Genomic DNA, 13,189 nt, shown 5'->3' on the forward strand with positions numbered 1-13,189 from the left:
AACATTAAAAGCTTCCCTAAACAGGGCTGCCTTCAGATGTCTTCTAAAAGTCTGGTAGTTGTTTTTCTCCTTGACATCTGGTGGGAGGGCGTTCTACAGGGTGGGTGTCACTACCGAGAAGGCCCTCTGCCTGGTTCCCTGTAACTTGGCTTCTTGCAGCGAGGGAACCGCCAGAAAGCCCTCGGCACCGGACCTCAATGTCCGGGCAGAACTATGGGGTGGAGATGCTCCTTCAGGTATACTGGACCGAGGCCATTTAGGGCTTTAAAGGTCAGCACCAACACTTTGAATTGTGCCCGGAAACATACTGGGAGCCGGTGCAGGTCTTTCAAGACTGGTGTTATATGGTCTTGGCGGCTCCTCCCAGTCACCAGTCTAGCTGCCACATTCTGGGTTAGTTGTAGTTTCCGGGTCACCTTCAAAGGTAGCCCTACATAGAGTGCATTGCAACAGTCCAAGCTCTGAAAATGCCCTGGTGAGGAGGGGATGGCTGTGGGGAGTTGAAGACTTCTGGTTTCGGCAAGTGATTTTCATGGAGGAAGACCATCAGGAATGAGCTGCTCTTCTCCTTAGGCATGACACCCAACCAAGTCTGTGGAGATTGTGTTTTTGCTAATAAAGAGTTAATACTGACTTTGAACTTAGTGATTACTGGCCGGCACAGTCCTGCAACATCACCTGACCCTGGTTATGATCTCTGCTCACTTGGACTCTGACCTTGGACCTGTCCTGGATACTGCTTTGGTTGCTACCCACACTGATGTTGCTGTCGGGAAGTCCCCTGTTCACTCAGGAGCCCATCGAGAGCAGGTCACCATGAGGCAGGTCACAGAACTGGCCAGGATCATAGAACAATTGGGATCAGAAGGCAAACTAGGGAGCAGAGCCAAAGAACAAGGCAGGACTGAGAAACTAGAGCAGACACACTAGAACTCAGGTAGGTGTTGTTGCTGAAGGAAGGCTCAGCTGCAGCAGATAGTCCTTTATAGTCTTTGATGCTTAGGAGGAGCCAATGGTCAGCCTCAGCAGGCAGAGTCAGGCCAGGTCCATAAAGTTCTTCCCTGAGAGGCTGCAGTTATACATCACACCACATGGGGCAGTGGTCAGCAATCCCTGACACACATTTCAGAATCTCCTGCCCTAAAACCCTGTCCTGAAATGACACACAGGCTCTGAACAATTTTATACATACTTCTTGTGTTGCTAAAAATACCATAATCCTATTTCTCCTCATGTTGCTAAATGGATTTAAAAGAAAAAGAGTTTCCTCCCTCACTCCCAACCTGAGTTAGGTAGATAACTTGCTATTGGCATATTTCTGTGGAAAGGGCAGGGCTGCTATTTAAAGCAACCGAGAATGAGTCACCCCGCCAGAGCGATTAAGCCTTGTGAGTCTGTGCAGGATCAGTTCAGAAGTCATATGTATTGAAGAAGCAAGGAGAGGACCTCCAGACTACCCCTGTTTGCTTGAGGGATTCGATTGCACACTTCAGGTTTGCACAATTAAAGCTGATCAAAGTTGCCATACTGCAACAGATTAACTAAAAGAAGAAGCAGCCAAATCATTTTGTTTGTTTTTTAAATTTTTATTAAGTTTTTCTGTTTTTAAATATTCATTTAAATAACCTTAAAATATCAACAACTCCCCCCTTCTCTTTCCATGGTTCATTTTGCATACCATAAATTCCTGCAGCTAAACCATTCAGTCTTCCATTATTACATCCATCAAAATGTATTTTCACTGTGGAATTTATCTTAATGCTGCCAACATTTTCAAATGTACACAATTCCCCCTCCCCATATATTCAATAAACATTTTCCAGCCTTCTCTAAACATATGTTCTTCTTGTTCTCTTATTCTGTATGTTAAGTCTGCAGGTTTCCAAATCATTTTGGGAAGTGGCAGATAAGACTATTGAAAAGTGTGGGATGGATGGATCAATGAATAGCAAGAAGTAAAAATACCCCAAAAGCAAATCAGGATGAATGTTCACTGACATATAGTCACCCCACAAACAAATCAGAATGAAAGCTCAATATAAACTAGACATAGTCAACCTCTATATAAGCTTGTGCAAGCAAATCAGGAAGAATGCTGGATAAACAGGGAAGCTGGGGTAGCTCAGTTGGGCTCTTAATCTCAGGGCCATGGGTTCAAGCCCCATGTTGGGCAAAAGGGGGTGGACTAGATGACCATAATGGTTCCTTCCAACTCTACGATTCTATGATTTTATGATCTGCAGGAGCCTTAAGAAGCCAAACTACAATTCCCATCATCCCTGACCACTGGTCCTGCTAGCTAGGGATGATGGGAGTTGTAGTCCAGAAACAGCTGGAGACCCAAGTTTGGGAAACCCTGCTCTAACCACTATACCACACTGGCTTACTATTCCTCTTACAGTCTCTGTTTGAAAGGGATGCAAAAACACTGCTGTATAAAGAACTCTTAATCTTCCTTCTGTCGCCAGTTAGACTTGCCATTGCTTGGCATGGGAAGAAATTGAGTCCACATATGCTTGCAGATTGGCACCAGCCAATTTGGCAGGCGACATTAATGGGAAAATTGCCTAAGCCCATACACATACACAGAGGTCAAAGAGATGAAGGCAACCTTCATGAAGTCTGGACCTGCTTTATTTTAGCATGCTAATAACTGAATGCACGACACCCACTTTCCTGTATCGCACAGTTCCTGGTGGAAATATCTTTTTGGCTGATGAGTGGGTCAATTTCCAAAGTCAACGGACAATAAATAATCAGTATTTCTGTCGAAGCACTTGTGTTTTGATACTGTAGATTGCATACCACCTCCTGGTAGTTATAAACAGGGAGAAACTTTGTATTAGGAGACCAAAATAATGAGGCAAGACACAAAGTATGGGGTAATCTAGGGTAGGTGTCAGGGAACTGACATCGGAGCCAGAGGCGGAGGGAAGGCTCTCAAGTGATGCTGGAGAGGACCCAGCAGGGAGAGAGGTAGCTCATCAGCAGGGGAAGGAAATCAGCGCAACACCAGGCATAAAGGGGGGCAGATGGGGGAATCGGCGAGAGGGCTCCAGGACTCTTCACTGGACACCAGCAGGGAGAGCACGGGTCCTCCGCTACCCACACCCTCCCTGCGCAGAAGACTTCCGCGCAGGGAGAGTAGGAGGAGACTTGGTGTCAAACAGCTTTTATGCTGGAAAAGGTTTAAGAAACACCCACTGACGGATTCTGCTAGCGACTGAGGCAGCCACGAAGTGAAGGGCTGTCCAGACAGAAAAGGTTTAACAAGCCAACTTAGCCAGGAGTGGCGGCAACTTACGCACGAGCAACCCCTATATTCATCACAGTAAGGTTACCAGATTTTTTTTTCAATGAATCCAGGGACACTTTTCAACTTCAATGGATTTTGTATGGGGACTGATTTGTAATTCCGAGGACTGTCCCTGGAAACAGGGGCGTCTGGTAACCTTAATCTAGGGCTTATTTATTAAACAATAACTTATGCAACCACTTTTTTTTGGGGGGGGGATGAAAACCATGTAAGGAAATATTCCCAAAGTCTAGCAAGCTACTTGTTGATTGGGTGATTCTACCCTTGAAGGTGTGAGAGTTGACTTTAAGCCCAATTCTTTCCCCCTGCCATGCTCATTCAGGTGAGGATGGAACACTCACCTGTCTGGTTCCATTATTTTACTCTTGTTCATGCCCTTAAAATCTTATTCTTAACAATCCAATTTTTAAACCTTATTCATCTTATTACAAGTGACTTTTGAAAGTTCAACTAATGTAAATACCTATACACAAAGCTTGCAAGGTTATGCTTTAAACATTTCTCTTGTTTAAAAGAAAAGAAAAGAAAAAAACCAATGTCCTTTTGGGTTTCAAGTTGTCTAATATGTCTTGCATAGTTCACTAATTTATTTTACCAGTCTTCTTTATCTTCTTTGGTGGTGGCTTCTTCCTTCTATGGGATAGAGGACATATCAGATATTAAACTGATAAAAACAGATACTACACTTGCTCTTAGCCAAAAGGCTGAGAAGCAAATTCCATAGTTCAGCTCTATGAAGAAGGACTATCCCAAACTTTCTAACGTCCCGTTTCACTGCGTGTCCACAAGTTCTAGTAATATGACAGAGGGAGAGGGAAAAAAAATATCTCCCTATCTACTTTTTTTCATACAAGACATCATTTTATATACCTTTGCCATGCTCCCCATACCCAACTTCTCTCCAAACTTAAAAGCCCCAAATGTTGTAAGGTGGTATACCAGTAGCAATTCTTGAGAAATTAAATATGTGCATATTTGAATAGGATCTGCACACCCCAGAATAACAAGAGCATACAGATGTTGTGACAAAATTCTTAGCTTCAAAAACTGGTGGTTTTTTTTTTTTTAAAAAATGCATTTCTAAAAGAATTTATCAATGCACATCTTAGGAGAAAATTCATTAAAATATGCATTTCATTCATTATTTTCTGATTGGATTTATCTGGAAATAGGGCAGGGTAGACTTATAAGTGAACACATACAGTACACAAGCAGGTGCACACTAGTAACATAAGGTTATAGGCAATGCTAGTCCTACTCAGAGTATACCTATTGAAGGTAATGGAAATGATTGACTCAGGTTCGTTAATGTCAATGGGTCTCCTCTGAGTAGCAATCTGGATAGAACCCAACTTGATTTAACCAGCCTTACAAAGTTGTAGCGAGGTCAATTCAGAAGAGAGCTGCCTGTACTTTAATCCACGGGTGGTTGCCCCCTCCACTCTCATGACCATACACATTTCATGAAAAAGAAAAAGTTTCACCTTGCAGAAATCTCATCACAAAATAAAGATTTCCCCCCCTCTTTCAAATTTCCCCAGAGATCTTATTGATCTAATTAAAGTTTGTATTGCAAGAGCATCGCCCAGGAGACAAATAAAATACAGTGTTCCCTTACTGAGTGTGCTATTCCTGATTCAGTGTTCCATTAGAATAATCACTCAGCAAAATCTTTATGCTTCTCCCTCCTCTCTGTTCGTCATCTTATAGCTCTTGTTCTGTGTGCAGATTTTGACAAACCCAAGGGACTTGTCAGCTGCCAGGTGGACTGCAGAAAGGATGAGATAGACAGACAATATATAGATAGCTAGATGATAGATAGATAGATAGATGATAGATAGATACAGACAGACAGACATGTAAGATTCTGATTTAGACATGCACCACATTTTCTGATGTTCCTATCAACTCCACTGATGACCCACAGAATATGCTGCATGCTCAAATAACAGAGGAATAGGAGTAAAATTGACACAATAATTAATTATAGTGGTACCTCGGGTTACAGAGGCTTCAAATTACAGACTTTTCAGGTTACAGACTCCGCTAACCCAGAAATAGTACCTCGGGTTAAGAACTTTGCTTCAGGATGAGAACAGAAATTGTGTGGTGGCATCACAGCAGCAGCGGGAGGCCCCATTAGCTAAAGTGGTGCTTCAGGTTAAGAACAGTTTCAGGTTAAGAACGGATCTCCAGAATGAATTAAGTTCTTAGCCTAAGGTACCACTGTATTTCCTCTTTGGGCTAACCAAACACAGCAACTAAGATGAATGTACTCACCAGGACTATGCATCAAGGGACACAGGTGGTGCTGCGGTCTAAACCGATGAGCCTACTGGGCTTGCCGATTGGAAGGTTGGCGGTTTGAATCTGCACAACGGGGTGAGCTCCCGTTGCTCTGTCCCAGCTCCTGCCAACCTAGCAGTTTGAAAGCATACCAGTGCAAGTAGATAAATAGGTACCGCTGTGATGGGAAGATAAACGGCATTTCCATGCGCTCTGGTTTCTGTCATGGTGTTCCGTTGCACCAGAAGTGGTTTAGTAATGCTGGCCACATGACCTGGAAAGCTGTCTGTGGACAAACGCTGGCTCCCTCAGCCTGAAAGCAAGATGAGCACCACAACCTCATAGTTGCCTTTGACTGGACTTAACTGTCCAGGGGTCCTTTACCTTTACCTTTATGCATCTGTCTCCCCACCCTGATCCAATTTGTGCCCCAGTTTGGTGCTTTGGAGCAGTGTCAGTCCGGCCTGTCTCAAACTGATTCGGTGGGCCTTGCCCTGTGTTTAATTAGAACTTCAATTTTCAATTAAAAATGCAGCTGGAGAGGAGTGCATTTCCTTGCTGCCAGACCACCAACATTTTGACAGCCCCAGATTACTGTGGGTATTCTCAATATGATATGGGGATGCCTCACTCCATCACAGTTAAATCTTGCAATGACCCAGATCAGTCCTTAAGGAAGTGAGGTCCTGAGCTATGTAAGGCTTTATAGGTCAAAACCAGCACTTTGAATTGGGCCCGGCAACTAATTGGCAGCCAGAACAGGATCTGTGTTAAATGCTCCAACCGCCTTGTTCTGGTGAGCAATCTGGCCGTTGAATTTTGCACCAGCTGAGGTTTCTGAACAGTCTTCAGAGGCAGCCCCACATATAATGTATTGCAGTAATCCAGCAGTGGGTGGAGCCAATGACAGGCAGAGCAAATCAATTCTACAGGAGCAACACTGAGACTCAGGAGGAGGAAGCCAAGAGCCAGTACCAACCCCGGGGCAGGATGTAAGAAAGAAGTCAGATAGGTGGCTGATGGGAGAAGGAGCTTGGTGGGGCAGTGGCTCGCTTTCCCTAATGGAGCCACCTCCACTACACTACTGGCTGTTATAGAATCATAAAATTGTAGAGTTTGAAGGGATCCCAATGGTCATCTAGTCCATGTCACGGTCCGGTCTACGGGCGATCAAGATGGCAGGGTGGGAGCAGGAATGAGAGTCCAGAAGCCAGGGGTCTGAGGGTCAGGAAGCAGGGAGTCATGAAGTCAAGGGTCCGAGGTTTGAGAAGGAGTCCAGAAGCCAAGGTCCGAGGGTCAGGAAGCAAGAAGCCAAATGCAGCAAGGCAGGAAACGTGTTGCTGTGGCAAAGAGCCGAAGGGAAATGCTGACCTTATATCCCTTCCTGGCTTTTGCCACCAGAGGCAGTGAGTTACCAAGCGGCCTCACCTGTGCGGTCGCACCTTGCCTCTCCAGAACAAACTTAGGAAGGCCCCAGTCCTGTGAAGCCCTACTGGTCACAGGGCCTGGCTCCTGCATGCACTCCTGACAGTCCAACCATCTGCAATGCAGGAATCACAGCTAAAGAATCCAACCTTTGTTTAAAAACCTCCAACGAAGGAGAGTCCACCACCTTCCCAGGTTGTTCTTTCCACTGTCAAACAGCTCTGTCAGAAAGTTCTCCATAATGTTTAGTTGGAATATTACTTCATGTAATTTGAATCCGTTGGTTTCTGTTCTACCCTCTGGAGCAAAGAGAAAATGAGCTTGCTCCATCTTCCATGCGACAGCTCTTCAGATATTCAAAGATGGCCGTCGTATCAGCCTTCTCTTTTCCAGGCTAAACATGCCCAACTCCCTAAACCTTTCCTCACAGAGCTTGGTTTCCAGACCCTTGATCATATTGGTCGCCCCTTTTTTGCACACATTCCATCTTGTCAACACCCTTCTTAATCTATGGTGCCCAGAACTGGACCCAGGACTCCAGGTGGGAGCCCAACCAAGGCAGAATAGAGTGGTACTATTACATCCCTTGGTAGCTGCTGGGTGACCTTGAGTCCCAGCATTATGAGAGAAGGAGAAACAGGAACTCTCTATCCATTTCCTCTATAAACCTGTGATTACATAGGCTGTGTTTATGGCAAATCCTCAACTGTGTCCCTCACCATTCTCGCAAACTTCTTCTCCTTTGCCTCACACGGCAGGTCAGCCTTTGTATTCCCTTCGCTTCCTGTGTTAATATTTTGCACAGCGAAGGCTGATTGATATCAATAAGCAGGTAACTGTAAAAATGGCAACTCAGCAGGCCGGATTTCAGGTACGCATGTGGTGATTGCAGTATCTGCTAAGCAAATCTCCAAGAGTAATTGGCAGCTTTGCTACACAAAGTGGGTTATTGTTTTTAAAAGCCATGCTGGAGAACATCGGGAGCTGCTCTCCAAACACAGCAGAGGATGAGTGAATGGGGAAGCTGTTACTTCTTTCCTCCTTTCTCTTTCTTTCCTTCCATCAAATATAGAGAGGTTAACAATGAAAACCACACACAATGCGCCACAATGGAAGCTCAGTGTGTGAGCTTGGGCGTAAATAACCACAGGCAAAGAATTTCATTCAAGTGGAATGAGGCTTCTGAGAGCGCTGATAACTTTAAGTACCTGTGAAAAGAATTGTGTCAGGACTGGCTGTGAACTGCTTTCATTGTGTCTTCAGAAACAACAGCAGCACAGCCCTGCTTTTAAACAGATTTGACCAAATCAAACCACATTTACGGTAGCCCTCAAATCATAGGCACCCCATGGCCTGAGTTCATGGGAGGTGGGGAGACCAATGAGAGGAAGACTGAAGAGACAGTCAAAGCAGATGAGGCAATGAGAGGAAGAGGAACTGAGGGCCTTTTACAAGAGAACAGTGCAGATGTCCAGCAACAGCCATTTGCCCTTCCTCTGGTACACTGGGGGATGGAGAGATGTGAAAAGAGCCAAATTTCTCCCCTGCGTCCAGCATGGAAAATCACTTCTAAGAGAACAAGTGTGCTTTTGTAGCAGGCTGCAAACAGGGCTCCGATTCTTGCAAGGTAGATGAGTAACAAACAAGCTAGTTTCACATGTTTTTAATATATTGTAACAATGTGCAATATAATATATTGAAAAGGCTAAAATCATGTACTCTGTGTTAGTTGTTGGCTATAACCCATACCATTGGTGTTCGTTTTTAAGAAGTCAGTGTTGGTGTTAATCTCTATAACCTGCTTTCAATTTGGTGGTGTTACTAGGCAAGAACAAAACGTTGCTTTCTCTTATCTCACAACTCTCACCATCACTCAGGGGAAAATATAAGAACCAGCCTCTTCTAACGGCTGACCACCATTCCATATTGAAATGGGTGCTCTAATCTTTATATGATTGCCTTTTCTGTGATAGAAATATGGCTCCGCGTAGGGTATTTATTGTCTGGTTCTCTCCAAAGTATTGACTTTATGTAACAGCTTGATATACATCAAACCCTTTGTAGATTTAATAAACTCTTCTTGGTCAATCCTCTGTTGTAAACACAATGAGATTTATTTTGGCCATCTAAGCACAATTCTCTCCCCCGCCCTTGAAAATATTCTACTTCCAGAGATCAAAATATACAAAAGGGAAGATAGATCACTGAATGGCAGCAGAGCGAGCGGGCGGGCAGGCGGGACTATGGAGGAGGTTGTGTTTCTTTCTGTGTCTTTAGAATTTCAGGATATGCTGATGGCTAAATGGATCTGGCAACAGAGATTGGTCAGTTAGCATGAGTGGCACAGTACCCGACCAACTTCAGCCAGGCCCCACCTGCCCGCCTTCTTACTTAAAAATAGCAGGGTGCCGAAATGGGAAGTGCCGTCTTGCCCTGCCACCTGTGCCACTATACCTGCTGCCACCGGCGCCACTTCTCCACCTGCCCTACCAACTCTGTTGCTATCGGAGAAGTGATGCTGGCATTGGCACAAACGTCAGGTGAGATCTTGCACTGTTTCTGAGGTGATTTCTGTTGACAAGGATGCTGATACCAGGGCTGCTTCTGTGCCTGCGGCAGAGGTGGTGTGGCAGGCGTGGCACCCGTGGGGCTGCCATCATGGGGGCTTCTGCAGCCTGAGGCAACTGCCTCAGTCTGCCTAATGGAGGAGCTGGCATTGACAATCAGTCAGGGAGTGGATCTCTCTTTCCATTGTTGTTGTTTAGTCGTCTTAGTCAATTTCAACTCTCCGTGACCCCATGAACCATAGCATGCCTTGGAAACTCTCAGTTTCTTCTCAAAGCTTCTCCTTTTTTATGTCCATGGAGTCCTCTTGGCAAAATACTGGAGTGGTTTGCCAGTTCCTTCTCCAGGTGGATCACGTTGTCAGGAGCCCAGCCTACACTCGAGTAGAACCCTGGTAGAGATACATGCCTGACTGCCATGTTCTCTCCCTCCTGGTCAATTGTTCGGGAGCTTCAAAAGCTTTCTTCAGCCTGAACATCACAGCGACTGATACCAACAGACATTGGCACACTTAGGGATCCGCAGAGTTTGCGCATCATGCATGACAGACCTCAGCAACTCAGCATTTTGGCTAATCTACTTTATTTACATATAAACACACACAGAGCACGGCAACATGGCTCCCTCTCTCTCTAGCATCAGACAGCAAAGAGAAAAAGAGCAAAGGACAATAGTCCCACTTCACGGAACACAGTAACACAAACATCCTGTCTCCATCACTTCCCACTCTGTGGAGTCAAAACATATACTGTCATGTGAAAGACAACAATCCCACGACTGCAATCATGGAGCAGGAATTCTAATACACGTTTAGTCTAAACTCTCAGCTATGACCTGTCCATCTTGGGTGGCCCTGTGTGGCATAGATCACAGCTTCTCTGAGTTTTTCAAGTTTTCCATATTCACCCTCAATTCCACCCCTGGAACAAGCCAACGGATTCCTCTTCCATGGAGGAGTTGGGGTGTGTCAAACTTCCCCCTCCTGCACATAAGTGTGGGAGAAGCATTACCCTAGTTTGAAAACAGGATGCATTTGTGAAACAGCTACGGTTTAGAATGTGGCCCTGCGTCATCCTGCGTCATTACATCTTCTTGACCTTTCTCAGTTATTTTTGTTGCTGTCTCTAAATTACCACAAACACAGGTGCCAGCTTGGAGCAACCTTCGTTTCCAGGAAGTTCTCATTTTTCTCTCTTAATAAACAAAAGGGTCATAACAACAGACTGGAGTGGGTTCATTTTAATAGTCCTTCCCCTGTGAAGCCGATGTGGTACCAGAATAAAGCTCACCATCAGTGCAACTTCTAGGGCATTGGGGAGAGGGGTGTGAATTTGCAGAAACGTGAACGATGTCTTGCAAAGGAGCCAATCTTTACAGTTCAAAATCAAATGTTATCAGTGTGGGATAAATCAGCCTCATAAAACTAACTCGGCATTTATATTCTTTAGGACAGTAGGCCACCAGTTGTCTAGGGATACAGTAAAATTCATTGAATAATATGTGTGAACAATGGTACCATCAAGTCATGTATTGGGGGCAAAATTATCAGGGCCCCACTCAGTAGAATAACATACCCTTCAACTGTCCCAGTTTTCCCAGGACATCCTGGAATTACGGAAGCCATCCCAGCTTCTGATTTGATCCCCAAATGTCCTTTTTACTCTCTCCAATGCCAACGCTGCTGAGCTCATGAAGGATGAGCTGTTGCTTGCAGCCAGTGCTGTTGTTTGTAATAGTACCACACACTTGTGCAATTCAGCTGGCTCACATGAGAGCACAGCGCCAAAAAACACGTGTCCCAATTTTCATCAGCACCAGCAGAATATTGGAGGGTATGGAATAAACAGGAAAACCCCCAAATGCAGTAGGCTTAGCTTGCCCGACCCAGGGCTATCTCCATTTGACTTAGACAAATCCTTGATCTCCAGGAATAGTGCCAGTTCAGCTGAATCTGGTGCACAGCCCTAGTTGTTACAAAGATGTTGGAAATTAACACAGAATCTCAATAAATTTCTACCCAGAAGTCTCATCCCATTGAGTTCAATAGGACTTACTTCCAGGTAAATGGGTCTAGTATTACAGCCTAGGTCCATTGCTTTGTCTCTTGTGCAGACTTCCACAGTCTTCTATCCCCCAACCTTAAGATATCATACCTATGCAATAACCTCATTTCTACCTTAACTAAAATATGGTTCCTCCTTCCCTTCCTTCACCTTCTTTGAGTCCCCCACTACCCAACCCGGATTCAACTAACAATATCACTACTGACAAAGAACATCATTTAATTCCTTGCCTCTGTAAAACACTTTCTAAATTAGGATCTGACATTCAGATTGATTGCAAAGACATGAGGGCACCATAAACTGATACATGGCAATCCCATCGTGTTGACAGACCATGTCATCTGTGTGCCCTGGATGAGAAATGATCTATCTCCTCTAAGCTGTGAATTAATTCTCCTGATGATTTACTCAATTAGAAAGGAAGAATGAAGGTGAGGGGCGAGTAATTTTAGGATGGTGGTCTATTTCCCAGGAAATGGATTTTTTTTATGAATTAATGTAGCAATGATGATTACAATTGCAAGGTGACTTATACAAGCACTTATACAAACTCCTCATGGAACTCAAGGCTCACCCAGAGGTGCAGTTTGCAAAAGGTTTCTATTGGAATTGCTGAGCACTCATTCTTTCGTTATGTTTTGTTTGACTACAACAATCCATGATGCATGCGTAAGGTAAAGGTACCCCTGCCCGAACGGGCCAGTCTTGACAGACTCTGGGGTTTGTGCGCCCATCTCACTCAAGAGGCCGGGGGCCAGCGCTGTCCGGAGACACTTCCGGGTCACGTGGCCAGTGTGACAAAGCTGCATCTGGCGAGCCAGCGCAGCACACGGAACGCCGTTTACCTTCCCGCTGGTAAGCGGTACCTATTTATCTACTTGCACCCGGGGGTGCTTTCGAACTGCTAGGTTGGCAGGCGCTGGGACTGAGCAGCGGGAGCGCACCCCGCCACGGGGATTCGAACCGCCGACCTTTCGATCGGCAAGCCCTAGGCGCTGAGGCTTTTACCCACAGTGCCACCCGCATCCGTAGTGGTGAGCTAATGACTCTTGACTAGTTTCAGAATCAGCTTGCTAGGTACAAGCTTTCCCAGTAAGCATTTAATAACAAAAAGCAGCCTCTCGCTGCCCCCCTGCACTATATAGATAGAGTCTGTTTGATAAGAGTTCTGAGCTATTTTGAAACATTGGGACAAGTGCAGTGATTATGGGTTATGAATGTGCATTCATATATTTCCTTCTGTCAACTTCACATGGGACAAAGGGATGTAAGAAGCTATTGATTGTTTTTCCTCCGTACGTTTGTCACATGCAGCATTGTGTCTGTTCAATTGCAGTTCACCTTCCACCAAAAACGATGTTATTCTCATTGTCCTCCTCAGCAAAATTATGTAGCTTGCATAATTTATGCAACGAGTTATGTGAATGCTGTCGTTTCACCCCATTTGTTCAATGGAAAGGAGCACAGATGCCATTGATTATGTCTCTTTTGCAGACGGAAAGCAACAACAGTGAATACCAGTTGAATTCACGGG

The 13,189-nt window shown here is 44.9% G+C and overlaps 2 long non-coding RNA genes across 2 annotated transcripts in view; one reads left to right on the forward strand and one right to left on the reverse strand.

Annotated features, from left to right (window-relative positions):
- The first annotated feature begins 1,419 nt into the window (after positions 1–1,419).
- LOC309519992 overlaps positions 1,420–13,189 on the forward strand; it is a 48,221-nt gene continuing 36,451 nt past the window's right edge. Inside the window, exon 1 of the long non-coding RNA XR_014214116.1 lies at positions 1,420–1,493. This is a non-coding gene — a long non-coding RNA (uncharacterized lncRNA). The remainder of the gene's footprint in view (positions 1,494–13,189) is intronic.
- Positions 3,832–5,121, reverse strand: LOC309519751. Its single transcript, XR_014214002.1, has 2 exons — positions 4,935–5,121; positions 3,832–3,949 (listed from the first exon to the last, which is right to left on the reverse strand). It is a non-coding gene; the product is annotated as an uncharacterized lncRNA (long non-coding RNA).

Source organism: Podarcis vaucheri (genome assembly GCF_965113315.1).
Source record: "Podarcis vaucheri genome assembly, chromosome: 15".
NCBI lineage: Eukaryota > Metazoa > Chordata > Lepidosauria > Squamata > Lacertidae > Podarcis > Podarcis vaucheri.